The sequence below is a fragment of the Lissotriton helveticus genome, chromosome 4_1 (assembly GCF_964261635.1).
Source record: "Lissotriton helveticus chromosome 4_1, aLisHel1.1, whole genome shotgun sequence".
Taxonomy (NCBI): domain Eukaryota; kingdom Metazoa; phylum Chordata; class Amphibia; order Caudata; family Salamandridae; genus Lissotriton; species Lissotriton helveticus.
The window spans coordinates 1,654,600,906-1,654,613,725 of NC_136063.1; the positions used below are offsets into that span (position 1 = coordinate 1,654,600,906).

At 48.1% G+C, this 12,820-nt stretch overlaps 1 protein-coding gene across 3 annotated transcripts in view; it reads left to right on the plus strand.

Annotated features, from left to right (window-relative positions):
• UBP1 (upstream binding protein 1) overlaps positions 1-12,820 on the plus strand; it is a 550,328-nt gene that overhangs the window by 524,162 nt on the left and 13,346 nt on the right. The window lies entirely within an intron of this gene.

The following is a 12,820-nucleotide window of genomic DNA, read 5'->3' on the forward strand; positions in this document are numbered from 1 at the left end:
AAAAACAAACAATTCAGTTGACCAGGAGACTCACTCTAAGTGCTTGAATGGTCCGCCTCCGGGCCGAGTTCGCCTCATGAGCACATGCATTGGGGTTCTGGGCCCTTAGAAAGTCAGAGGAATGAGTGTGTTGTGAATAATCAATGATTCCTGGCTTATGGTGATATTTCTACGCAAGGTGTCTACACAGTGAAATGTCTGTTGGGGAAACTAAGTATACTTTGCTCCCTCGTTTTCTAAGCTGGCGAAATATATCTACCTTAGGAGCTGAATGATCAATTTGCCTGAAATTTTTCTATACTACTTTTCGTGAAGTACAAAAATGTAGCACTTAACCCTAGATGATATAAAGCTTTTTAATTGTCGTCTGGAATAAATACTTAGCCTGGACTATGAATGCTAGACGAGTCTTATCCTCCATGTACTGGAAGTTACATGTTAGTCGACAGCCTAGTCTTTTAGTGGGACTAATTACATGAACAGTGCTTTGCATTGGTCCATATCTTTTTCTCAGTGACTGTTTTGGAACAGATACTGACTTCAGTATTCTGTGAGATGAAAACAATTGTTGATCAATTCGGCATACTGAGTAATGCTAATGCCAAACCTGTAAAAAGCATTATGTTATGCCAGTTTTGATGATTTCTTTTCACAAACTTTGTATGAACTCCCTCCTTTTGAGACCATGTTGGGGAGGAGCTGACCAATAACTGAATTCCAGTTGTAAGAGAGAGGAGCAGGGAACCAGAAAAAGCCAGCAGCTATAGGTTAAGAGTAGCCTTTTAAGGTTTTGTGATCCTCTTACTAGCACATATTTAAAAAAGGTGGAAGCTTGTATTCTGGCTCAGAGTTCTGCATTTTTAGGCATAGACTTAGGCTCTGTGTGATGTCCTATTCATTATTCTTCTCCTCCACTGTAGAAATAGTCGGTCAGTGGTATCTAGTCCAGGCATCACAAACCACTTCCAGACAGAGAGGTCTCCGTTTAAACTAGTTGCCTGGAAATTGCGTTGATTCCTTGTCATAGGCAGAAGCAATTCCAACTAAAAATATTTGCTTTGTAGTTTCTTCATCAATCATAGAATTCGAAGCTTGGTCCATTTCAAGGCAGGTGCAGGGAATTTTTTAAAAGATGGCTTAAGCTGTCTATATTCACCTTGGACGCTGTCAAACTCTGCTGAGTTCCACAAGAATCCTTACTCAGCTCTACTATGTTCTCACCTACATGACCCCTCTCGCTAGCAACACCCATGCCCACGGAATCACAATCCTATATCCTATGCTGATGACACCCAGCTCATACTCTCCCTCTCCAAAACAGGCCAGAAAATCTAGGGCCAATTTATCCGCCAGATGAATGAAAACCATTTGCCTCCAGCTAAACACAGACAAAACAGAAGTAGTAATCCTAAGGAAAGACACCTTGCTCTGGGACTCCACCTCGTGGCCTGCTGACCTCAAGTTCACACCACCCTCCCGCCAACCCATGCAAAGAACCGCCGAATAGTAATTGACAACCAACTCACCATAACCGATCAAATGAATGCAGTCTCTGTCTCTTGCTGTCACATAATGAAGATGTTCAAGAAGATCTTCAAATGGCTTCCCACCAACACTTGCAAAATCATTACCCTAGCTCTCGTCACCAGCAAGTTGGAATACAACAATACACTGTGTGCTAGAAACAAATCTTAACTTACCAGAACACTCTGTACCGTACAAAGTCAGTGACCAGGCTCATTTTCATCCTCCCACTCTCACTCACATCAACACATTCCTTAAAAAGCTCCACTGGCTTCCAACTCACAAACGAGTGCTCTTCAAACTTTTCACGGACACATATAATGCCTTACACAACATTATTGGCCACATGTACCTCAACAACCGCATAAACTTCCACAAGCCTACCAAACACCTCCACTCAGCTGGACACATCCCCTGCATATGCAGGACTGAATTACCTGGCTTTACACATTAGAGCCTCCTCCTCATTTCTTTAATTTCCACAAGAAACTAAATAACTGGATCCTCACCTAACCCTTACCTTAGCTCATGCCATACAGCTCCTGCTTCAGCACTAGGATACCCTAAGGGGTGATTTGTGCGTGATACTAAAACACATATAAATGTGAGAAATAGGGTTATTGGTTAAGTGGGGAGTAAATTCTACTTAAAAAAACAAAACACAATACCTGTCAGGGTAAACCACAAAAAGTCACTCAATTATGCTGGTTTAACCATTTGGGACCCTATTACAGATAGGCTGCACTTTACTTGTTTGCACCATGGTGCACCTTAAAGCAGGTGTGCCGGGTGCAAACAGGGAAAGTGCCATTCAAGATAAATACAGAGCAGCTGTTTAAAAGCTGGCCCATCTTTCTCTATGTAGGTGGCATCCTGCCTGCTCTTTAAAAAGGGAGAGAGATTTCTTTGCAGGCGGGTGCAGTGATGTGTAGAGGTATGTCTGGGGGTGTGGGGATTCCATAGGACTCCTTTCAACCCTTGACAGGGCTGCTGCCAGGGGGTGCATCTTTTTGTGGTGCACTTTTGGTGTGCTTCCTATGGGCATGTTTGCCTCTGCACCCACCTCGGTAATACATTGCGGGCGCAAAGGGCAAGATATTCCCACATTTGCATAGGGCCACCATGCAAATGAGGGAACATGCTCCATCTATAGCACTGGTGCTACATGTGGGCCAGCGATATCTGTATTACAGAAAGGGCTGCAAGAGCATCTGCAACCCTTTCCGTAATACCAAAGTGCCCCAGGAGAGCATAAATCAGGTGCAAATGCCTGTAGCACCCCCAGGTCACTTCTGTAACACGGCCTCTGGTAGCTTGGCACAAAAGCAGTGAAGCTTAACTTAGAGGCAATGTGTAAAGTATTTATGCATCCCATAAGCAGTAAGAAAGTGAAAACCCCACACACAAAAATGTCCACATCAATTTAGAAAATAGAGTCAAATTGAACAAATGGAATGACAACAAAAGAATCCAGTCAGTAGAACCGGAGATATTGAATTTCAAAGATTTATAAAAAAAATAGTGCCTATAAGCAATTGGCGCCAATTATGGTTATCTGGCCACAAGCTCAGGCCAACCGTGATGGGATGAAGGGTGGGTACAGAACCAAGGTGGGTCTGCTGAGACATTACCTTGTTTCCTTGTAATCAAAATGCAAAGTCTGCGTCAGCCTCCGCTGCGTCGAACAAGAGTTGGGAGGTATGGTATGGCTTTGCCCTGGGTTAGTGCTGTCAAAGCCGCCGATCTGAAGCTGCAGGCAGGTGTTGAGATGCGGCATGCTGCGTCTGGTCTGATGAAGCCACCAATCTGGAACTGGCGATGTGAAGACTTGCATTAGATGCTTCGCACTGCGTCGGGCCGATGAAGTCGCTGGTCAGGAGCCTGTTCTCTTCCAGCTAACTGACTAATGGACACTGTAGTAGTCCTAGTTTCAAGCTGCAAAGCAAACCTCCAGCAGCTCCGCAGTCCTCGGGCAGCAAGGAGGCATACACAAAGGCCAACTGCCAGCTACACCTAGTCAAGTGACCCAGTGTAGTGGCTGCAGGCACTAAATGTGCAGGACAACAAAATGGCAACTTTTCAAAACTTTATTTGAGAGAGGATGCATTAGCAGTAGCAGCTGCAGGGTCCGTGTGATTAACTACATTTCGTGTACCCCAAACTCCAATTGTGGATCTTTTCCTAGCCATGGCCAGTTGAGTGGAAATGAGGCTGTACCATGCGGCTAAGCTGAATTTGAAGGCATGTGTTCTTCCCATTATGGTCACTCTTACAACCATATATTAAAGTGGAGATTGTTCACCCATCAGAGTGCAGCCTTTTGGCCCTTTTGCTGTGTGGAATTATCCGGGTTTATTTTCTTAGTTGGATGACTTCAGCATCCAGGTCGCCTCTTCATCTTCCTAATCCTGATGAAGGCCCGTGTTTGAGGCATTCAATTGCCCCTCCCGCACCCGCCCCCAGGTGTCAGGTAGGAACATCAACGTTTTTTCAAAAATCCTGGATCTTTTGGATATCTGTGCTGAGTGCCAATAGTAATTTAACAACTGGACCACTTCTAGATGCAATATATGTCTTTAGAAATTGTATACCGGACAGGCTTCAATGTACAGTAATATAATTTGTGAAAAGGTCTAAAGGACCCCCCCCCGTTTTTCTTTTATCTATTTCTACTCCTTATCCACACGAGCACTCATCTTCATCACGTTATCCAATTTTGGTATTTGAGACTGACTTATATGTAACTAAACGTCCAGAAATGCAATTATGTGTATGTGTCTTAATCTTCTGTTTTTGAAATCTTGTCTGCTACCCTAACCTCGTAACTGTGGATTGAATCTATGAGACTATTTTTCTTCTTTTCCATATAGTGGTAGGAGATCTTTTGATAGATTCAGTTCTCCCATGCTTCTTGTTGCTTTTTTCAATTGGACCATCATTTGTCTGTATCATAAGTTATCCAGGTCCTTTGGGTTAATTTTGTGACAGCTTTCTAAAACTAGCATGTTTGGAATGGTTACGTAAAATCCAAACTTCACCATTAAACAATATTTTTAATTAAAATCCAGTAGTCACCAAACATGACATTTGTACAAAAGTTATCACTTATTTAACTGTAAAAGGTACCCCAAAGTTTTTCATAGTTGGGAGTTTGATCGCACTCCTATTTTTTATTTAGTGGCATTGGTCTTTTTATGTATTTTGTAAGAAGATGGCCACATCATTTTTTTGGTATCTTCTGTGTTGAGTTTCCCATATTTTTTTATCTTGAGGGTGCATACAATTAAGATGCTTGTGGCCCCTCGGTTTAACTATCTTTTTGGCATGTTTCCCCTCCTGCTTGCTGCCATTCATGCAGATATTAAGGTGTACTTCTGAAGTGGGTGCAAACCCAGGCTGCTAGCACCCAGGCTCTGGATGGACAATGCTTTAGGAAGCCTACGGCTCCCCAACATGCGGAACTATACCCATGTCCTTCAGCTGTCAAAACAATTGTTCCAGCTGTGTGCTCTGAACGCAGCCCCATGGCAGGCCTGCTTGAAGAGATGCCTCCTTGGTTGTCCGTCTTTCACTCTTATGATGTGACATGGACGGAGGAGCCGCAAGCTCATGGCGTTTCCATCTCTCTTGGTTCATAAAGCCCCATTGTGGACCAATGGAGCAGTACGTACGGTTGTAGACCATTCTTTGGGGCACCTTGGCACGGGAAGGTCTTGAAAAGTGTAAATTACCTATAGAGCGACAAGGTCCTCAAATCTTCCTTTGCTCTCAGCCTTGAATTTGGACCACTGATAGTGTTGCTAACTGGCACATTGCCTCCGAACAACTCTGGGGGTGTCCCCGCAATATCACCCCTCCCCCCAATCCTTTGTTACTGCCAAACACTGGGCCAATTCAGAGGGATGTTCTTGGGACTGTACGGGGTACTTACTAAAACCATACACTTGGCTCCATCCTCACGTGACCAGGCGTGACTGACAAACACACAATAAAGTCTTCTCCCTTGGGGAGTGGGCATCCCTTCACCTTGACCATGATCAGGTACTCAGCAAATCCACACTGGAATTCATGACTGGCACTGGTCTCCCTGTAATTTGAAGAAAGCTAAGCTGCTTCTGCATTACCTTTGTTAGAAATGCAATTCTGATAACTGTACCCTGTAACATATTCTGTGGTCTTGCCTTGTTTGAATACTGATCGAATGTGTGTTCACATATGAGTCGTTATAACTGTGTTCGGGCTCCGACCCTCAACCCATTTAATCGATCTCGATGATGTTTTGGTTAGCCATGATCTGATGACATGCATAGGTGTCTAACAATGCCACTAGAGAACTAAGAGGCACGCCAATAGTCATGTAAACCCTAAACATGGCCTAGATTCTTAATAAATATGGAGTAACATTATAGTCTAATAAATCAATTTTATTGAATCAAAGATTTAATACAGTGCACATCCTGAACTCAAGTTTTAAAAAGTGCACTCATATGTTATAAAGAAGAAAATCTGGGGTCTGTGAAATTTATTTATAAAGTTTTATATAGCATGAACATGACCCTTGCGGGTATCAGAGCGCTTTGCAGTGTTTGATGAGATAGAGAGTATAAAGGACAGCATCATTAGCAAGGATGGAACTGTTGCTCGAATATGAATTTACCTTGAAAAAATTAAAGACAAGAGGTGTTTGGCAAAACAGGAACAGTTGGTTTAATCAAACACTTCAACTGGTGTCACATCTAGAGAAGTGGGTCCGAGGACTGTCTGTAAGTACATTCAATCTGAGCGAGTCTTTATCAGTTTGTGGGTATCATAAAAATATTTCAGCCGATCCTCGTTTGGTAAAAGAATGCAGGCCTTGTCTGTGGAGTCATAAGTAACACAACTGATAGCAAATGCAGGTGGGACTTGACCTTACGTGGACACAGTTGGGGCCAGTGTGAAACGTGTCCGGATTTCTGGCATGAGGGACGCATGAACACTGCATGTACTGTGCCCTGATTGGCTATGTGTTCCTAACTTCATGCGGCATCTGACTTTATGGTGTTTTAGGAATGCGCTCACCCCTCTGGCTGTGTGTGCATTATTGGGGCCAATTACCATGGACCATTGTGGTGTGCCTGTGCTTTTCTGGGGGGGTGGACCTGAGTTTCCTGTTCGCTGGTTTGTCTGCCGGCAACAGAACACGTTATGATAGAAGCCTCAAGAGAGACCAACACAGGGTCCTCAACATACAAAAATCCAGAAGCAAGGGATTAGAATACGTGCAGGACTAAGGGGACACATAGTAAAGGATGGAGTATTAAGAACAATTTTATTATCAAGGACAGAACAAGTGATGATATAAGCCTTAAGAGAGACTAACACAGGGTCCACAACTTACAGAAATCCAGGGATAAGCACATGTGCAGGACTAATGGGACACATAGTGTACAGTATTGGAGATCTTTTTCGAATGATGCATTTGAGGGGTTTAGTCTGATTTCAGGAGGTTGGGCAGTCCATATTTTTGGGGCAATGCATGAGAATACTCGGTTAAGGTTTTTTTAATGGAATTTCAGTGGTTTCAGCAGTAGAGTGCTGTGTTTTTTTTCCACGGAACACACAGTTTGAAAAAGCAGGGAAGCCTGTATTGATTCCAGGTAATCTGGTTTCACATTTTGAAAATCAGCCACCAGTTGGGTATCTGTCTCCTTCTCTCTCATTTACTGCAAAGGTAATTTCTATGTGATAGAACTGGGGGTCACCAGTTCTGACACGGTAGCTTGACCGAGGCAGGAAGGCACATGAAGGCAATGTGTAAAGCAGCGGTGCAGCACACACTCTCACTGAGACAGTAACTTGCACGCAATAGACTGACACCACACAAGGTTGTTGTTTAAACCTAGTCTCTTTATCTACTTTTTTAGTTCAGGCAGGTATCACTTCTTAGATACTAGGCAAATGGAGCAGCCAGCTCTCAAACATCAATTTAATAAAAATAGCACTTTTGATATTCAGGGACATCATAGGCACCATCTCTTAAGCAACATTAATACAGGTAACATCCCCACTGTACTTCCGCAATGAGGCAACACTTTGGGAGCATGAATACAGCATCCAAACATTTCCTAGATAGGGGGACATCAAAGTAACATGCACAACATTCATTAGGTTCTCCTCTTAATAAAGGCAAGATTTCCTGTAAACAGGGTCATCAAGGTACACTTCAGGGGCATGCATATAACCTCATCAACTTAGCTCTTGTAGCATATGGTGAATATCAGCACTCAGCATTGAGAGGGGCGGTTGGTCAACTCCTTGGGTCCCCAGGAGCCCCTGGGGACACCTCTATGGCTATCTTGAAACGGGGCCTCCCCGTGGGCGTAGGCCCCAATGCCCCGCAACTTACTATGCAGTCCTGGTGTCTACGGTAGGCCCAGCCCCTGGCAGTTTCCACAGGAAGGGGTTAATGGGGCCTTCGTAGCCCGGTTGCAGTCTCCTGAGGGGAGGAGCAGTCACGGGGCTGCCACTCTGATTTGATGTGGCTCCTTGGCAGCCCCGCTATCCCCGCTGATGTCTCCGCCCTCCCCCAGGGGAGTTACCTTTGTTCCAGTGGCGTCACTAGGGAGTGCGGGGGGTGCGGACCGCACCGGGTGACACCCTCACATGGGGTGACACCATCTGGTTACACTGTGTATGTAACACAGCTCTGCAGCCTCGCCTCTTGTCTGTCTATTTAAACTTATCCTCAGCGTTTATTTCAGTCACTTTGAGAAAAGCCGAGAACTGTGAGGGAGAAACCATGGGGGGAGGAGGGGAGGGTGGAGAAGGCGAGGAGGAAAGGGTTAAAAGAGCAGCAGGCGGGGGAGGGGGTGCAGGCGGAGGGGGAGGGATGGTGCAGGCAGAGAGGGAAATGGTGCAGGCAGAGGGTGAGATGGTGCAGGCGGAGGAGAGATGGTGCAGGCAGAGGGAGAGATGGTGCATCGGAGGGGAGATGGTGCAGATAGAGGGTGAGATGGTGCAGGCAGAGAGGGAGATGGGGCAGGCAGAGGGTGAGATGGTGCAGGCTGAGGGGGAGATGATGCAGGCAGAGGGAGAGATGGTGCAGGCAGAGAGAGAGAGATGGTGCAGGCGGAAGGGAGATGGTGCGGACAAAGGGAGAGATGGTGCAGGCGGAGGGGAGATGGTGCAGACAGAGGGAGAGATGGTGCAGGCGGAGGGGAGATGGTGCAGGCAGAGGGAGAGATGGTGCAGGCAGAGGGAGAGATGGTGCAGGCAGAGGGGAGACGGTGTGGACACAGGGAGAGATGGTGCAACCAGAGGGGAGATGGGGCAGGCAGAGGGAGAGATGTGCAGGCAGAGGGAGAGATGGTGCAGGCAGAGGAAGAGATGGTGCAGGCAGAGGAAGAGATGGTGCAGGCAGAGGAAGAGATGGTGCAGGCAGAGGGAGAGATGGTGCAGGCAGAGGGGAGATGGTTCAGACAGAGGGAGAGATGGTGCAGGGGAGGGAGAGATGGTGCAGGCAGAGGGAGAGATGGTGCAGGCAGAGGGAGAGATGGTGCAGGCAGAGGGGAGATGGTGTGGACACAGGGAGAGATGGTGCAACCAGAGGGGAGATGGTGCAGGCAGAGGGTGAGATGGTGTAGGCAGAGGGTGAGATGGTGTAGGCTGAGGGAAAGATGGTGCAGGCAGGGGGTGAAATGGTGCAGGCAGAGGGGAGATGGTGCGGACAGAGGGAGAGATGGTGCAGGCAGAGGGGACATGGTGCAGGCAGAGGGTGAGTTGGTCCATCCGGTAAGTTGTGAGGGGGTGACACCATGAGTTACCCGCACCGGGTGACACCAACCCTAGTGACGCCACTGCTTTGTTCTCCGGTCGCAGTTAGGCCTTTGTTGCTGCTGCGCCTTTACTCCGGGCCTCCCCACACTCCAAACCGGGCTGGGGGAGGTAGGGGGGCTCTAGCTTTTCTCGGAGCCCCCGCGCTGAGGTCTGGACCGGTTTTGAGCTTCCAGCTCCTTCCCGGCCTCCCAGCCAATCAGAGCGTGTCCCTCGGGAGCGCGGCTGCACCCACCAATGGGTGCGCGACTTCCAGGGGAGCGCGGCCGATGATGCGGCTGGCGCCCTAGTCAAGTGGCGATGACCACGCTGCTTTCTCCGCTACCGCGGAGGCCCTCCCTAGGCTTCGGGGGCCGCGGCGATGACTTCGGGGCAGAAGCAGCTTCCTCCTACGAGGCGCCGGGGCCGCAGCGGTGATCTCTGGGCCCAAGGCGCGTTCGGCGGCAGCACCCTAGCCAAAGGCACACACGAGCTTGAGGCGCAGGCAGCGCCTCAGTCTTCACGACGCCCGGGCCTCAGCTGTGATGTCGGCTGCAGCGCGCTTCCTCACACGGCGCTGACTTGCAGGTACTTGGGGGCCTGCAGCGCGATTATTATCACCGCGCTTGGGGTGCCACATGCAGGCTCAATGGGGGGGGAGATCAGTGCTGGCAAAAAGGTGCGGAGTTCACTCCAGAAGCATTAAAGGCGCACAGTTCCTTCAAGATCGCACTTGGAAGGCACAGTTCTGACAATAGAGCGCTAGGTGGGTGCAGGTCTGGCAGTATAGCGCTAGGTGGGCACAGCGCTTTACCTGTTGATCCCCCAGCAGCAGCTCTCACAGCAGGCAGTCCACTCCTTCAACACAGTGCTGGGTGGGCACAGCACCTCTCTTGGGGGGGTGGATGGCAGCTCTTAGTTGCAGGGTCTTGGGGGAAGAAGGGGGGTTGAGTTGGCAGGCATAAAAGGCAGGCTGGTTGCCTGCAGCACACTGGAGTTGGTCTTCTGGGTTTCCCCCTCACTGGACAAGATCAGCAGGCAGGTAGAGTCCCTCAACTATCTTGGGTACAGCAGGGCCTAAGCTCAGTCAGTTTCAGTAGTGAAGGTTCCCACGTAGGCCCAACCACCTATACACCGGCAGAAATTACCCCAGGTGCAGTGGTGCCCCAACTGACTAGTCAGGTTTCACTCCTTTCCTCTTATACCCCTAGGTCAGGTGACCCTCCTGTAAAGGCGGCAAAGCCTAACTCCTCCCTGGGCTAGAAGGTTCCAGGAGCTTCTACATGTTGGTCTATGGGACAAAAAGGCGGGACGGCAAAGATACAGTATCAGTATGTCCCAGCCTGCTCCTAACTACTGGTGTGTGTATGTTTAATGGCCACTCCGCAGTAGCAGGGGCCTGTGGCAGCCATGTTATTAGGTGAGAGCACCTGTACCTCAGCACTGTTTGGCAGTGGTAAGGAGCCCAGAGGCCTAGGTCCAACAAAAAGATGGTGGCAAAAATGAGGCACAAAGGGAAAAAATGCAGGGTAAGACCACCCTAGGGCTGACAGGTCTAACACTATGTCATTCATTTGTGCTCACAATGAGAAAAACTAACACAGAGACGGCAGGCATGAGTCATGCCTCAGACCCAAATGCCAAGCCAAGAATGCATTTATTTGGGGGGTGTCACACCCATATGCCCCACTTGAGGGTACGCCCCTGCCAGCAACACTGCTCAAACAAATGGAGGAAGACATTGGTTTGTGGAGAGGGCATTTCCTTTCAACCCGCCATCTCATGCTGATGTGTGTAAATAAAAAGTGTTGATGAAAAAGCGGTCTCAAATAATCTCCTTATTAGCTTTTCTGAAGGTTCTATGTTTCTTAATGTTTATGAAAAGCATTAAAAAATGTGTTGAAATATGCAAAAAGGTGTTATTTTGCATTAGGTACTACAAAATATTGAAATGCGCTAGAGCAGTTGTTCTTAACCTGAGGTCTGCGACACCTACTCAGAGAGTTCATGACTGATTAGAAAGTTAAATAATATAAACTGTTTAATATAGTGTATATAAATAAAGAACATCATTTTAAAATTGTAAAACATTCTGTAAATGTGAAGAAATTTTAAATTGGCGGCTAAAAATTAAGTTATTGTCATCAGATTTGTGAGAGCAGTGCAAATGCATGAAATAGAACATAGTATGGATGATGGCCTGACCTTTCTATTAAAATGAAAAGTTGTAAATGGGGATGGGGTCGCACACTACTCACACACCGGCGGTGTCGCCCCTAAGAACTCTGGTCAATGTAGTAAAGTGTTCGCGATGCATCATCTTTCGATCTTCTGCTATCTTCGCTGTCTTCGCCATCCCTGGACACGTGTTTCGGGGTATCACCCCTCGTCAGCAGGGATAGGCCGTGTACTGGGGTTGCCGATTGCTGCCAATATCTGCCAGGTATAGTACCACTCAGGCGCGTAGGTGCGGGATCCCAAGCTCGTCAGCCCACTGCTCACGGGAGCTTTAAAGTTACAAATGGGGGTGGGGTCGCACACTACTCACACACCGGCGGTGTCGCCCTTAAGGACTCTGGTCAATGTAGTAAAGTGTTCGCGATGCATCATCTTTCGATCTTCTGCTATCTTCGCTATCCCTGGACACGTGTTTCGGGGTATCACCCCTCGTCAGCAGGGATAGGCCGTGTACTGGGGTTGCCGATGGCTGCCAATATCTGCCAGGTATAGTACCACTCAGGCGCGTAGGTGAGGGATCCCAGGCTCGTCAGCCCACTGCTCACGGGAGCTTTAAAGTTACAAATGGGGGTGGGGTCGCACACTACTCACACACCGGCGGTGTCGCCCCTAAGGACTCTGGTCAATGTAGTAAAGTGTTTGCGATGCATTATCTTTCGATCTTCTGCTATCTTCGCCATCCCTGGACACGTGTTTCGGGGTATCACCCCTCGTCAGCAGGGATAGGCCGTGTACTGGGGTTGCCGATGGCTGCCAATATCTGCCAGGTATAGTACCACTCAGGCGCGTAGGTGCGGGATCCCAGGCTCGTCAGCCCACTGCTCACGGGAGCTTTAAAGTTACAAATGGGGGTGGGGTCGCACACTACTCACACACCGGCGGTGTTGCCCCTAAGGACTCTGGTCAATGTAGTTAAGTGTTCACGATGCATGATCTTTCGACAGCGAAGATAGCAGAAGATCGAAAGATGATGCATCGCGAACACTTTACTACATTGACCAGAGTCCTTAGGGGCGACACCGCCGGTGTGTGAGTAGTGTGCGACCCCACCCCCATTTGTAACTTTAAAGCTCCCATGAGCAGTGGGCTGACAAGCCTGGGATCCCGCACCTACGCGCCTGAGTGGTACTATACCTGGCAGATATTGGCAGCCATCGGCAACCCCAGTACACGGCCTATCCCTGCTGACGAGGGGTGATACCCCGAAACACGTGTCCAGGGATGGCGAAGACAGCGAAGATAGCAGAAGATCGAAAGATGATGC